Source organism: Canis lupus, chromosome 1 (assembly GCF_011100685.1).
Source record: "Canis lupus familiaris isolate Mischka breed German Shepherd chromosome 1, alternate assembly UU_Cfam_GSD_1.0, whole genome shotgun sequence".
Classification (NCBI taxonomy): domain Eukaryota; kingdom Metazoa; phylum Chordata; class Mammalia; order Carnivora; family Canidae; genus Canis; species Canis lupus.
Window position 1 is genome coordinate 97609073 of NC_049222.1, and position 13825 is coordinate 97622897.

The following is a 13825-nucleotide window of genomic DNA, read 5'->3' on the forward strand; positions in this document are numbered from 1 at the left end:
CGGGCCTGCCCAGTGCCCTATGGAGAGCACAGCAGCACTGCCCCTAGCTCTCAGCCACTTCTAGTCATGACTCCACAGCATTGCTGGCAGCTCTGCAACTGTGCTTCCCCCTCATTATAGGTTTGAAACATACACATGCCAAGCTCATTTTGAAAAACCACCCCATGCAGACCCTGCTGACACCTGTTCACTCTGTCCCCGATACCACTTCCCAGTGCAGGACCTCAGCTGGGCACCTGTGACTCCTACTGCCTGGCCCCTCCTGTCTGCCCAGTTGCCAGGCGACGCTCCACACAGCATTAGCAATGAGCCCGGGAGTCCCTTCCACATGCACAATGAGGTCGACCAGCTCCCATCCCTGAAACTGGACAAAACTCTAAAAAATCATGTCAGCCCTCTAGGAAGTGACCAAAGGCTTATCACAAACTATGGAGCCTTACTAGTGCGTTCTATCAAAGTCCAGTAAGAACAGCACCAGCCTGGGCGTCTTATCCAGGCTGCTCTCATTCAATCCCTGCTGACAGCTAGTTGGACCAGGGGAGAGAGGCCGTGAAAACCTGCAGCTTCACTGCTCCTGCCAGAAGGAGCTGCTCGATTTAGAACATGATCATTCAGAGACATGATCCAGCAAGAGACAGTATAGCCAGCCCGAGCCGTGGTCCTCTACAGGCAAGCAATAGGGCAAGAGCAAGTCTACCCCACATCCCAGACAATGACAGAGCCCCCTGCAAGTGCAGGAGTCACAGGAGTCCAAGGACACCGAGCCAGGGCAGACCTGACCACAGCCTGCAAGCTGAATGCACTCCAAACCCACACATACTTGTGAACAGACAGCAGAGGCTGTGCAATCTTGATGCATTTGAGCACAACCTCCAACACATCTGTGCTGGGTGGACAGGCAGGGGTGGCCTCTGGAAAGCCAAAAACAGTAAGAACAGGGAGAAATAACTGAGCTGAGGCATCAGTAACCACACAGCATGTGGAAAACAGCCTTCAGATTCAGACCAACGCACTTACTAAATAAAACCCAAGAAATGAAATCATAACCATCACTACTCTCAGGGAAGGAAAAATAAATTCAGAATCCAGAGCTGTTACAACTTATTAACTAAAATATTCGGTATTCAACACAAAATTAGAGACTTTCAAAGAAACAAGGAAGTGTGACCCACACTTTGGGAAAAGGAAGAGAAACTGCCTAAGAGGCACCCACTGTGAGATGTGGCCAAAACTTCAAGGCAACTCTAAGAACACAGCTGAACCTAGGGTTTCAATTAACAGAAACTGTAAAAAGGAGGTCAGCAACAGATATGACATGGCAAAAAAAATCAGAGAAGCTGAAGATACATCAATACAAACTATTCAGTTTCCTGAAAAAACTTAAAGAGATAAAGAAAAGTGAACTGAGCCTGAGCGACCAATGGGGCATCAACAAGCAGAATAATATACATGTGTAACGGGGGGGGGGAGAAAAACAAAAAAGTTTCAGGAGAAATAAAGGCCCCAAACTTCCCAAATCTGATGAAAGCATTAGTCTCCAGAGCCAACACAGCCAACCAAGGTGGGATGCATATACAGAGACATATCAGACATGCCCCAGCCCGAGCACTGAAGGCCAGAGGAAGAGAACCCATGGAGAACAGCAAGGGGACAACTGCTCATCACAGAATGGGCACAGGATTGTGCCCATGACATGTCACGGGCAATAGTGGAGGCCAAAACACAGGAGACACCCTCATCTTACTGTGCTGCACAGACCCTGGGTGTTTCATAGACTGAAGGCTGGTGATAACCCTGTGTTGGCAAGTCTCCTGGCACCACCTTCCTAACCAAACTTGTACTTCAGGTCTGTGTCGCAATTCTCATAATTTCTTCAATTTCTCATTACTAATATTGATTATGGGGATCTGTGACCAGTGATCTTTGGTTCTATTATTATAATGTTTCGGGCACCACAAGCTGTGCCTATGTAGACGGCCAACTTAATCCCTGTCTCTCCCCCTCTCTTTGGGCCCATTCCCAGAAACAAGACAGTACTGAAATGAGGCCAAGTAACAACCCTACAGTGGCCTCTATGTGTTCCAGCAAAAGGAAGGCATGCTGAAAGCCGAGATGGGCCAAAAGCTAGGCTTCTTGTGTTAAACAGCTCTCAATACGAAGGTGGTTTCTGAAGGAAATTATAGATGCATAGCAAATACACAATTGATAGGAAAGTGAAATAGCTTTACTGCTGATAATGGAAAACGTTTAGTGGGTAAAAGGTCAAACCAACTGCAAAGTTCCCTTCAACCAAAGCCTCACCCAGAGCAAGGTCCTGACTCTGTTCAATCCCATGAAGGCTGAGAGAGGGAAGGAAGCTGCAGAAGTCAAGTCTGAGGCTAGTAGAGACTGGTTCATGAGGTATAAGGAAGGAAGCCATGTCCATGGCATGAAGGTGCCAGGCGATGCAGCAAGTGCTGGTGTAGAAGCTGCAGCAAGTGATCCAGAAGATCTAGCTGAGATCATTAACGAAGGCGGCTACCAACCGATTGCCAGTGTGGTTGAAAGAGCCTCCCATGGGAAGAAGATGTCATCTAGGACTTGTGTGTTTAGAGAGGAAAAGTCCGTGCCTGGCTTCAGAGGTTCCGAGGATAGGCTGATTGTGTGTTGTAGGCACTAAGGCAGTTGGTGACTTTAAGTTGAAGCCAATGCTCTCTGACCATTCCGAAAATCCTTGGGCCTTTAAGAATTATGCTAAAGTTTACTTCTGGGGAAGACAGCAAAGTAAAAGGATCCTAGGCTCACCTCATCCCACAGTTACATCTAGGTAAAACCCACTATAGTGTAAGTAACCCAGAAAAAGGACCCAAAGACTAGCAGAACAGACACACCACAGCTAAATGTACAGAAGATGCCACATCAAAGAGGGTAGGAAGGGTGGAGACACGGTCTGGGGCCCAAAGGACCCTCAGGACTGTCCATAGGAGGGAGAAATGCACCAGGTGCAGAGAGCGCTGACCCACACCAAGACCTGCACTGGGAAGAGGAGTCACCATAGCATTTGGCTTTGAAAACCAGACTCACCTAACATTGTGATCTCTTACAATGAGTGGGGCTGAGCACCTGAAACTTTAAGAATCAGTGGCTCAGCTCTGGGAAAGCTGGAGGGTGATAGGCAACTGCAACCTGCCCGTAGAGAGACAGCACAATGGCCTCGCAGAGACACAGCAGCTGAGCAGCAGCAGGCTGAAACACGTGGGGTAGACATGAGGAACATCTGTTTGCTGCTCTCAGAGCCTATGTGGCAGGGGCAGGGATCCCTAGGAGACGCTCCAAGAACAAGAGCTGGTGGGTGCCACTTCTGTCCCTACCCCCCAGCCAAGATACACTGACACCTGCAGGAACCAGCAACGTGGACTCTCCCCTCCTGGTTTGATTAACAGCACGTTCCCCCCTCTATCCCAGCCTCCACAGGAGTCCTCCTTGGCTGGCACCATGCACCTCACCCCTACTCTTCTGCAGCCCTGGCCTCTCTGTCCTGGTTGGGCCTCCACAGATTTCCCTGTCCACTGCAGATCCCCACCGGTGCTGGACCAGTGTGCACCCTGCTGGCACCAGGAGCCTAGTCCCCGTGTCCTCCTGTGAATCTAACACCTCCAACATACCCTAGGCCCAAGCCCATCCAAATCAGTGCCACAAGCCTAGCAGTGTGCCAGCAACCCTGAGAGAGGCCAGCACCATTCCACAGTGATTCCTGTCCCTAAGAGAGGAGGAGATTGGGGAATCCCTGGGTGGCTTGGCAGTTTAGCACCAGCCTTTAGCCGGGGGCACGATCCTGGAGACCCAGGATCGGGTCCCACGTCAGGCTCCCTGCATGGAGCCTGCTCTTCCCTCTACCTGTGTCTCTGCGCCTCTCTCTCTCTCTCTCTCTCTCTCATGAATAAATAAAATCTCTTTTTTTTTTTTTTAAGAAAAAAAAACAAAAAAAAAAAGAGGGAGATAACCACACACACCAGTCCCCCTGTGGCCCCAGCAGAGGGCTGGGGTCAGACAACTGGCCACACTGCAGGGCCTGGCCACCAACAAAAGCTTCTCAGGAGACAACACAGGGAAAGCACCCTGCAGTCTGGTACCTACCACAGCTCTGGCAAACACCTGGTCTGACACAACTAAGCCCAAGGCAGCCCAGACTGGCCCACCACTAACCCAGGAACCAAACCCTGCTCAATGGCAAAGAGAGCCACTGCAGACCACTGGACTGAAGGAAAAAGTGCTGAGGCCACAGGAGCAGGGCACACGCCACACACAGAGGAGACAGCCCCTGAAATGCCAGCCTCGAGGGAATAGGAGACACAACACACAGAAACAGACACAGGGAATTAGACAAAGTGAGGAGAAGAGAAGAATATGTCCCACAGAAAGAACAGGACAAAATCACAGCAACACAGAGAGCTACACAAAAACGGTGATAAGTAATATGCCTCGCAGGGAATGTGAAGATATGGTCATGAAGATCCTCGCTGGACTTGAGAAAACAGTGGGGGAGCTCAGAGAGACCCCTGACACAGACACAGAAAACATATAAAGAACCAATCAGAGATGAAGAACGCAGAAAGTAACATTAAAAATATTCTACATGGAATAAATGGTAGATGAGAGGAAGCAGAAGAACCCATCAGTGACCTCAAGGCCAGAACAATGGAAAACAAGCAAGCTGAACAGGAAAGAGAAAAAGAGTAAGAAATTAAAATACACCCAGGGAACTCAAGAGACACCATCAAGCATAATAACATTTGCATTACATGAATCCCAGAAGATGAGAGAGAAAACAGGCCAGAAAATATACTTGAGGAAATAATAGCTGTAAGCTTCCCAAATCTGAGGAAGGAAACAGATCTAGATCCAGAAGGCAGAAAGAGTCTTCCACAAAATAAACCCAAGGAGGTACACACCAAAATACTGAGTAATTAAAATGGCAAAAAGTTGGGACGCCTGGGTGGCTCAGCAGTTGAGCATCTGCCTTCGGCTCAGGGCGTGATCCCAGGGTCCTGGGATGGAGTCCCACATCGGGCTCCTTGAGGGAGCCTGCTTCTCCCTCTGTGTATGTCTCTGCCTCTCTCTCTGTGTCTCTTATGAATAAATAAATAAAATCTTTAAAAAAATAAAATGGCAGAAAGTACTGGTAAAGGCAGAATTTTAGAACTAGGAAGAGGGGTGCACCTGGGGGACGGGGGCCTCAGGTGATTAAGCATCATCGAACTCTTGATTTTGGCTCAGGTTAGGATCTCAGGGTCCTGGGATCTCAGGTTGTGGATTCTGCACTGGCAGATTCTCTCCCTCCCTTCCTCTCTGTTATCCTTGCCTTCAGCACTCTCTCTCCAAAAAACAAACAAACAGACCAGCAAGAGAGCAAACAGTTACATCCAGGGGAAATCCCATAAGGCCGTGCATGGATTTTTCAGCAGACATTTAGCAATGGCCTGATATATTCAAGGTGCTGAAAGGAAAAAACATGCAGCTGAGAAGACTATCTAGCAAGGCTGTCAATAGGCATAGAAGGAGAGAGAAACAGTTTCCCAAAACAGAAGTTAAAGGAGTTCATGACCACTAAACCAGCCCTACAAGAAATATTAAAGGGGTCTCTGTGAGTGGGAAAGGAAGTCCGTAAGCAGGAATAAAAAAGGTCCTTAGGAAGCACAAAAGCAGTAAAATTAAGTATATCTATAAAAACAATTCAAGGGATTCACAAAATAAAAGGATGTAATGTATAACACCATGTATCTAGCACACCATGGAGAGAGGAGTAAAGCCTCAGTGCTCTTAGGATGGGTTCAAACGTAAGTGGCCATCAACTTATGATAGACTGCTATCTGCAGAAGATGTGATTTGCCAACCTAGCTGTAGCCACAAATCCAAAACTCCTAACAGATATTTAAAGAGTAAAGAGAAAGGAATCCATGTATATAACTGAAGAAAGCCAGCAAACCCTGAGAGAAGGGAAGAAACAGAGAAGTACTACAAAACCACCATAAAAAAAACAAAATGGCAGTAAGTCCATACTTATCAACAATGTAAATGGCCTAAATGCTCCAATCAGAAGACCGAGGGTGACAAGAGTGAATAAAAAATCAAGACCCACCTATACGCTGCCTACAAGAGACTCGTTTCAGACCCGAAGCTACATGCAGACTCAAAGTGCAGGGATGGGAGAGCATTTATCCTGCAAATGGAAGTGAAAGGAAAACCTGGAGACCAATTCTTATATGAGACAAAACAGACTTTAAGACAAAGACAAGAAAAAAAGGCGGACAAAAGGGGGCAATCAAACAAGAAGATATAACAACTGTAAATATTTGGGACCCAACACGGGAGCACCCAAATACATAAAGCAGCTAATAACAAACCTAAAGGAAGTAATCAATAGTAATAAATTAACAGTAGGGAACTTAACACCCTACTAACATCAATGGATAGCTAATCCAAACAGAAAAATCAACAAGGAATCAGTGGCTTCGAATGACACACTGGGCCAGACAGATCCAAAAGATAGATAGATGGATAGATAGATAGATAGATAGATAGATAGATAGATATTCGGAACATCCCATCCTAAAACAGCAGAACGTACATTCTTTTCAAGGGCGCATGAAATGTTCTCCAGAATAAATCACATATTAGTGCACAAAGCAAGTCTCAACAAATTCAAGGAGCTCAAAGTCCTAACATGCATCTTTTCTGACCACAACGCTATGAAACTAGCAATCAACCGTAAGGAAAAATATGGAAAGATGGAAGATTAAGAACATGCTATGACAATGAATGGGTCAACTAAGAAATCAAAAAATAAATCCAAAAGTACACAGAAACAACTGAAATTGAAAATACAATCGTCCAAAATCTTTGGGATACAGCAAAAGTGGTTCTAAGAGGGAAGTTTATAGCAATACTACAGGCCCACCTCAAGAAGAAAAATCTAAAATAAACAACCTAACTTTACACCTATAAGGAGAGAGAAAAAAGAACAAACAAAACCCCAAACCGAAGGAAGGAAATCATAAAGATTATAGCAGAAATAAATAATACAGAGACTAACAAAAAAAACAGAATACAACAATGAAACCAGCAGCTGGTTATTTGAAAAGATCAACAAAACTGATAAATCTTTAGTCAGATTCATTGGGGCGGGGGGGGGGGGGGGGAGAGGACTGAAATCAACAAAATCAGAAATGAAAGATGAGAACAACCAAGACCACAGAAATACAAAGGATTATAAGAGAATATTATGGAAAACTATATAAATTTGGCAAATAGTAGAAATGGATAAATTCCTACAAACACACAATCTCCCTAAATTAAATCAGGAAGAAATAGAAAATTTGAATAGACCAACAATGAAACTGAATCCCTCATCAAAAAACTCCCAACAAACAAAAGCCCAGGACTAAATAGCTTCATGGGCAAATTCTATCAAACATTTTTTTTTTAATGATTCTATTTATTTATTCATGAGAGACACAGAGAGAGAGAGAGAGAGAGAGAGAGAAGCAGAGACACAGGCAGAGGGAGAAGCAGGCTTCATGCAGGGAGCCTGACATGGGACTCCATCCCAGGTCTCCAGGATCAGGCCCTGGGCTGAAGGCGGGGCTAAACCGCTGAGCCACCCGGGCTGCCCAAATTCTGTCAAACATTTAAAGGAGAGTTAATACTTACTCTTCTCAAACTATTTTAAAAAATAAAAGAGGAGGGCAGCCCTGATGGCCGAGAGGTTTGGTGCCGCCTTCGGCCTGGGGTGTGATCCTGGAGACCCGGGATCGAGTCCCGTGTAGGGCTCCCTGCATGGGGCCTGCTTCTCCCTCTGCCTATGTCTCTGCCATTTTCTCTCTCTCTCTCTCTCTCTCTCTGTGTGTCTGTCATGAATAGATAAATGAAATCTTAAAAAAATAAAATAAAAGAGAAAAGAAAACTTCCAAATTTACTGTGGCCAGCATTACCATGACATCAAAATCAGATAAAGACACTATAATAGAAGAACCACAGGCGTCTCTGATGAACACAGATGCAAAAATCCTCGAGAAAATAGCAAACTGAATGCAACGATACATTAGAAAAATCATTCACCATGATCAAGTGGGATTTACTCCTGGGATACAAGGGTGGTTCAATATTCACATATCAACACAAAACATGCATCAATAAAAGAAGAACCATACGATCGTTTCAGTAGATGCAGAAAAAGCATTTGACAAAACACAAAATCCATTCATGATAAAAACCCTCAACAAAGTAGGTTTAGAGGGAACATACCTCAACATAATAAAGGCCATATAAAAAAACCCAAAGCTAACCCCACTCAACGGTGAAAAACTGTGAGCTTGGGATGCCTGGGTGGCTCGGCAGTTGAGTGTCTGCCTTTGGCTCAGGGTGTGATCCTGGAATCTGGGATCGAGTCCCGCATCAGGCTCCTTGCAGGGAGCCTGCTTCTCCTTCTGCCTGTGTCTCTACCTCTCTCTCTCATGAATAAATAAATAAAATCTTTAAAAACAAAAAAACTGTGAGCTTTCCCCTAAGGTCAAGAACACGAAAAGGATGTCACACCACTTTTATTCAACATAGTACCCAAAATCCTAGCCACGGCAATCAGACAATGAAAAGAAATAAAGTCTTCCACTTTGGTAAGGAAGAAGTCAAATTTTCACTATTAGCAGATGATATACTATATAAAGAAAAACCCAGACTCCACCAAAAAGAGCTAGAATAAATAAATTCCATCAAGTTGCAAGACACAAAAACCAATGTATAGAAATCCATTGCATTTCTATGTACTAAATAATGAAATAGCATAAAAGAGAAATTAAGACAACAGACCCATTTACAATTGCATCAAAAATAATAAAATACCAGGATCCCTGGGTGGCACAGCGGGTTAGCGCCTGCCTTTGGCCCAGGGCGCGATCCTGGAGACCCGGGATCGAATCCCACATCGGGCTCTCGGTGCATGGAGCCTGCTTCTCCCTCTGCCTGTGTCTCTGCCTCTCTCTCTCTCTCTATCATAAATAAAATTAAAAAAAAAAAGATTAAAAAAAATAATAATAATAATAAAATACCTAGGAATAAACTTAACCAAGGAGGTAAAAGGCATGTGTACTGTGAAAACTATAAAACAGACTAAAGAAAATGATGATAATGCAAACAAATGGAAAGATATTCTATGCTTATGGATGAGGATAAATACTATTAAAATGTCCGTATTACCCAAAGCAATCTACATATTTAATGCAATCCTTGTCAAAATATCAACAGCATTTTTCACAGAACAAGAACAAATAAGTTTAAAATTTGAATGGAACCAAAGACCCTAATAGCCAAAGTAATCTTAAAAAAGAAGAACAAAACTGGAAGCGTCACAATCCCAGACTTCAAGTTATACTACAAAGCTATGGTAATCAAAACAGCACGGTACTACAGCCATAGGTGGCAGTCACTTAGGCATCTAACTCTTGGTTTCAGCTCAGGTTGTGATCTTAGGTTTGGTGGGATCAAGCCTTTTATGAGTGCAGAACCTGCCTCAGATTGTTTCCCTCTTCCTCTCCCTCTCTCTAAAATAAATAAAATCTTAAAAAAAAAACCAACCAACCAAAAAAAAAAAATAAATAAAAAAAAAAAGCAAACAAAGAAAACCAGTATGGTACTAGCACAAAAAAAGAAACACAGATCAAAACCCAGAAATAAACCCAAAATTATATGGCTAATAATCTTCAATAAAGAAGGCAAGAATATACAATGGGGAAAGGATGGTCTCTTCAACAAAGATTAAGCATTCAACAAATAATGCTGGGAAAACTGGAGAGCTACATGCAAAATAATGAAACAACTAGTTTCTTATACTATACACAAAATTAAATTCAAAATGGATGAAGGACCTAAATGTGAGACCTGAAGCCATAAAAATCCTAGAAGAGAATACAGGCAGTAATTTCTCTGACATCAGCCATAGCAACATTTTTCTAGATATGTCTCCTAAGTCCAGGGAAACAAAAGCAAAAATAAACTGCTGGGACCACACCAAAATAAAAAGCTTCTGTTCGGTGAAGGAGTCAACAAACTAAAAGGCAAACTACTGAATGGGAGAAGATATTTGCAAAAGACGTATCTGATAAAAGGTTAGTATTCAAAATATATAAAGAACTGCTACACCAAAAAAACAAATAATCCAATTAAAATGGACAGAAGACATGAACAGACATTTCTCCAAAAAAGACATCCAGATGGCCAACAGACACTTGAAAAGACGCTCCATATCACTGATCATCAGGGAGATGCAAATCAAAACAATGAGCTATTACCTCACACCTGTCAGAATGGCTACAATCAAAACCACAAGAAACAACTGTTCACAAGGATGTAGAGAAAAAGGAAAGCTCATGCACTGTTGGTGGGAATGCGAAGTAGTATAGTCACTCTGGAAAACAGTATGGAGATTCCTCAGAAAATTAAAAATAGAATTACCCTATGATCTAGTAATTCCACTACTGGATATTTAATGAAAGAATACAAAAACACTAATTCAAAAAGATAGATGTACTACTATATTTACTGCAACAGTATTTACAACAGCCAAATTACAGAAACAACCCAAATGTCCACTGAGAGATGAATAAAGAAGTGATACATATATATTATGGAGCATTACTAAACTATAAAAAGAAAAAAAAGGAAATCTTGCCATTTGCAACAACAGGATAGATCTAGAGAGCATAATAATAAATAAGTCAAGAAAAACAACACGATTTCACTCATGTGAAATTTAAAGAAAGTAAAAAAACAAGAAAAACAAACTCTTAATTATACAGAACAAAATGATGGATACCAGAGGAGTGGTGGGTAGGGGACTGGATGAAATGGGTGAAGTGGCTTAAGAATATATGTATCGTGATGTGCACTATGTAATGTATAGAATTGTTGAATAACTATAATGTACCCTCGAAACTAATGTAACACTGGATGCTAAGTATACTGAAATTGAGAGAAAAAAAGAATTATGCTAAATCTGTTTTGCCTGTGATCTTTAAATGGGGACATTAAAGCCTGGAGACAGCACAGCTGTTTACAACATGGTTCACTGACTATTTTAAGCCCATGGGGCGGGGGGGGGGGGGGGGGGGGGGGGGCACCTATTGCTCAGCTATAGAGATTCTTTTCAAAATATAACTGTTCATTGACAGTGCAATTAGTCACCCATCCAAGAGCTCTGATGAGATTAACTAACTATCAAGATTGTTTTCATGCCTGGTAACAAAAAATTTATTTTGTAGCCCATAGATCAAGGAGTGATTTTGACTTTTGAATCTTATTATTTAAGAATTACATTTCATAGGCCTATCGTGGCCATAGATGCTGATTGCTCCGATGGGTCTAGGCAGAGTGAACTGAAAACATCCTGAAAAGGATTCGCCATCTGGAACAAGCCAAAATATTAACATTCATAAGGGTTTGGAAGAAGTTGATTCCAGCTCTCATGGATGGCTTGAAGGGGTTCAGGACTTTCCTGGAGGAAGTCACTGCAGATATAGGAACAGCAAGAGAACCAGGATCAGAAGTATAGTCTGAAGATAGACTGAACTGCCCCCAATCTCAGGATAAAACTTAAACAGATGAGGGGTTGCTTCTTAAAGAAGAGCAAAGAAAGTGGGTTCTCGAGATGAGATCTACTCCTGGTGAAGATGCCGTGAAGACTGTTGAAATGACAATGAAGGATTTAAACTGTCACGTGAATGTAGTTGTAAAGCAATGGCAGGGTTTGAGAGGAGGGACTCAAGTTTTGAAAGAAGTCCTACTGTGGGTAAAATGCTACCAAACAGCATTACATGCTACGAAGAAATCATTCACGAAAGGAAGAGTCAATCCATGCAGCAAACTTCACTGTCTTATTTTCAGAAATGGCCACAGCCACTATCACCCTGATGGTCAGCAGCCTTAAACATCAGATGAGGCCCTCCACTAGCAAAAAGATTATGGCTCCTGAAAGCTCAGATGAGGGTTGGCATTTTTTAGAAATATTTTTTAATTAAAGTATATACATTGTTTTATTTTAGACATAACACTGCTGCACTTAATAGATTACAGTTCAGTGTAAACATAACTTTTACATGCACTGGGAAACCAAAAATTAATCTGACTTCCTTTACTGCAATATTCACTTTATTGCAATGGTCTGGAACCAAACCCACAGTATCTCCAACGTACACCTGCACTAGGGGAGAAAAACTGCCACGCAGGAATTCTATATCCAGCAAAACCATCTTTCCAAAACTAAATGCAAAATAATGACATTCCCCGACAAACAAAGCATGAGAGAATTTGCTGCTTAGCAGAACTCCTGTATGATACAAGAGGAAATGCTAAAGGAGGAGCCCCCTGGACAGTAACAGACTCCAAAGAGACAAACACAGAACACTAAAAATTGTGAACAGGAAGCTGATAAACATACATTTCTCATTCCTTGTCTTAGGTTTCTTCAAAAGACGTGGCTGCACAAAGCAATCCTGCCAACACTGTATTGTTTTAACTTATATAGGTGAAACAACAGCCCAAACAGAGAGAGAGGGAGAGAAGAGTTGTACTGGAGTAAAGTTTCTCCAGTGCAGAAACTCAGATGTATACTGTAATTCCTAGAGCAATCACTGTCCTCATTCAGGAGCAACCACTTACTTTCCTAGTTTTCAGGAAAATCATTTTTAAAGAAAAAACAAATGAAGGTATCAAAATGGTAGTCTAAAAATATTTACTTGGGGCACCTGGGTGGCTCAAGTTAAGAGTCAAGTTAAGAGTTAGTCAAGTTAAGAGTTAGTTAAGAGTAGACTTGATTTCAGCTCAGGTCCTGGGATCGAGCACCAGGTGTGGAGCCTGCTTAAGATTCTCTCTTTCCGGGCAGCCCCGGTGGCACAGTGGTTTGGCGCTGCCTGCAGCCCAGGGTGTGACCCTGGAGACCCAGGATCGAGTCCCATGTCAGGGTCCCTGCATGGAGCCTGCTTCCCCTTCTGCCTGTGTCTCTGCCTCTCTCTGTCTCTCTGTGTCTCTCATGAATAAATAAAATAATTTAAAAAAAAAAAAAAAAGATTCTCTCTCCCTCGCCCTCTGCCCCTGCCATCTCTGTAAATAATAAAAATTATTTACTTAACATAAAAGACAACAGTTGAAGAGGAACAAAGATGACAGGAGAGAATAAAAAACCCAGCAAAACACTGAACATAAATCCAACCACAGTAACAATTACATTAAATGTGAACAAAGGAAACACCCTAGTCAACAAAACACCCCAGTCAACAGGCAGAGGCCATCAGGCTGGATAAAAAAGAAAAACGTGACTGCAGTAGTCTCAAAGAAACACACCTCGGGTTCCAAGGCGTCGTCTGCTAAGTAGCCAGGGCTCCTCCTGCCATTGCTGCTGGTAAAAGCAGGTATATCCTCATTGCCCTGGTAGCCGACAGGGAGACCTGATCTGGAATCCAGGAAAGACTCAAGCCAAAAGCCCTGAGTGAGGTTGTGTGCTGGACTGAAAGCACGGCACAGGGGTCACCTCACACTGGCTCAGCTACAAAGAAAGAGAAACCCCAAATTCCTCTTAACTGGTTTTCACTTTTCCTGGCAAAGAGGGTTCCAGTTGTAATGTCAAAAGGGAAGGTGATGGGCACATCTGGATGTGGGCATTCTTCAGATTCTGGCCAAAATATCATTTCAATATTATCAAAATCTCAGCCTCAAAATTCAACCCGAAACTATGTGACTTGAATCGGAAAATATAAAATTTGCCTTTTAAAAATATCTTAGAATGATCTGACCATCTGTA

At 42.8% G+C, this 13825-nt stretch overlaps 1 protein-coding gene across 8 annotated transcripts in view; it reads right to left on the reverse strand.

Annotated features, from left to right (window-relative positions):
• SECISBP2 (SECIS binding protein 2) overlaps positions 1 to 13825 on the reverse strand; it is a 47363-nt gene that overhangs the window by 11748 nt on the left and 21790 nt on the right. The gene's annotated exons all lie outside the window — the stretch shown is intronic.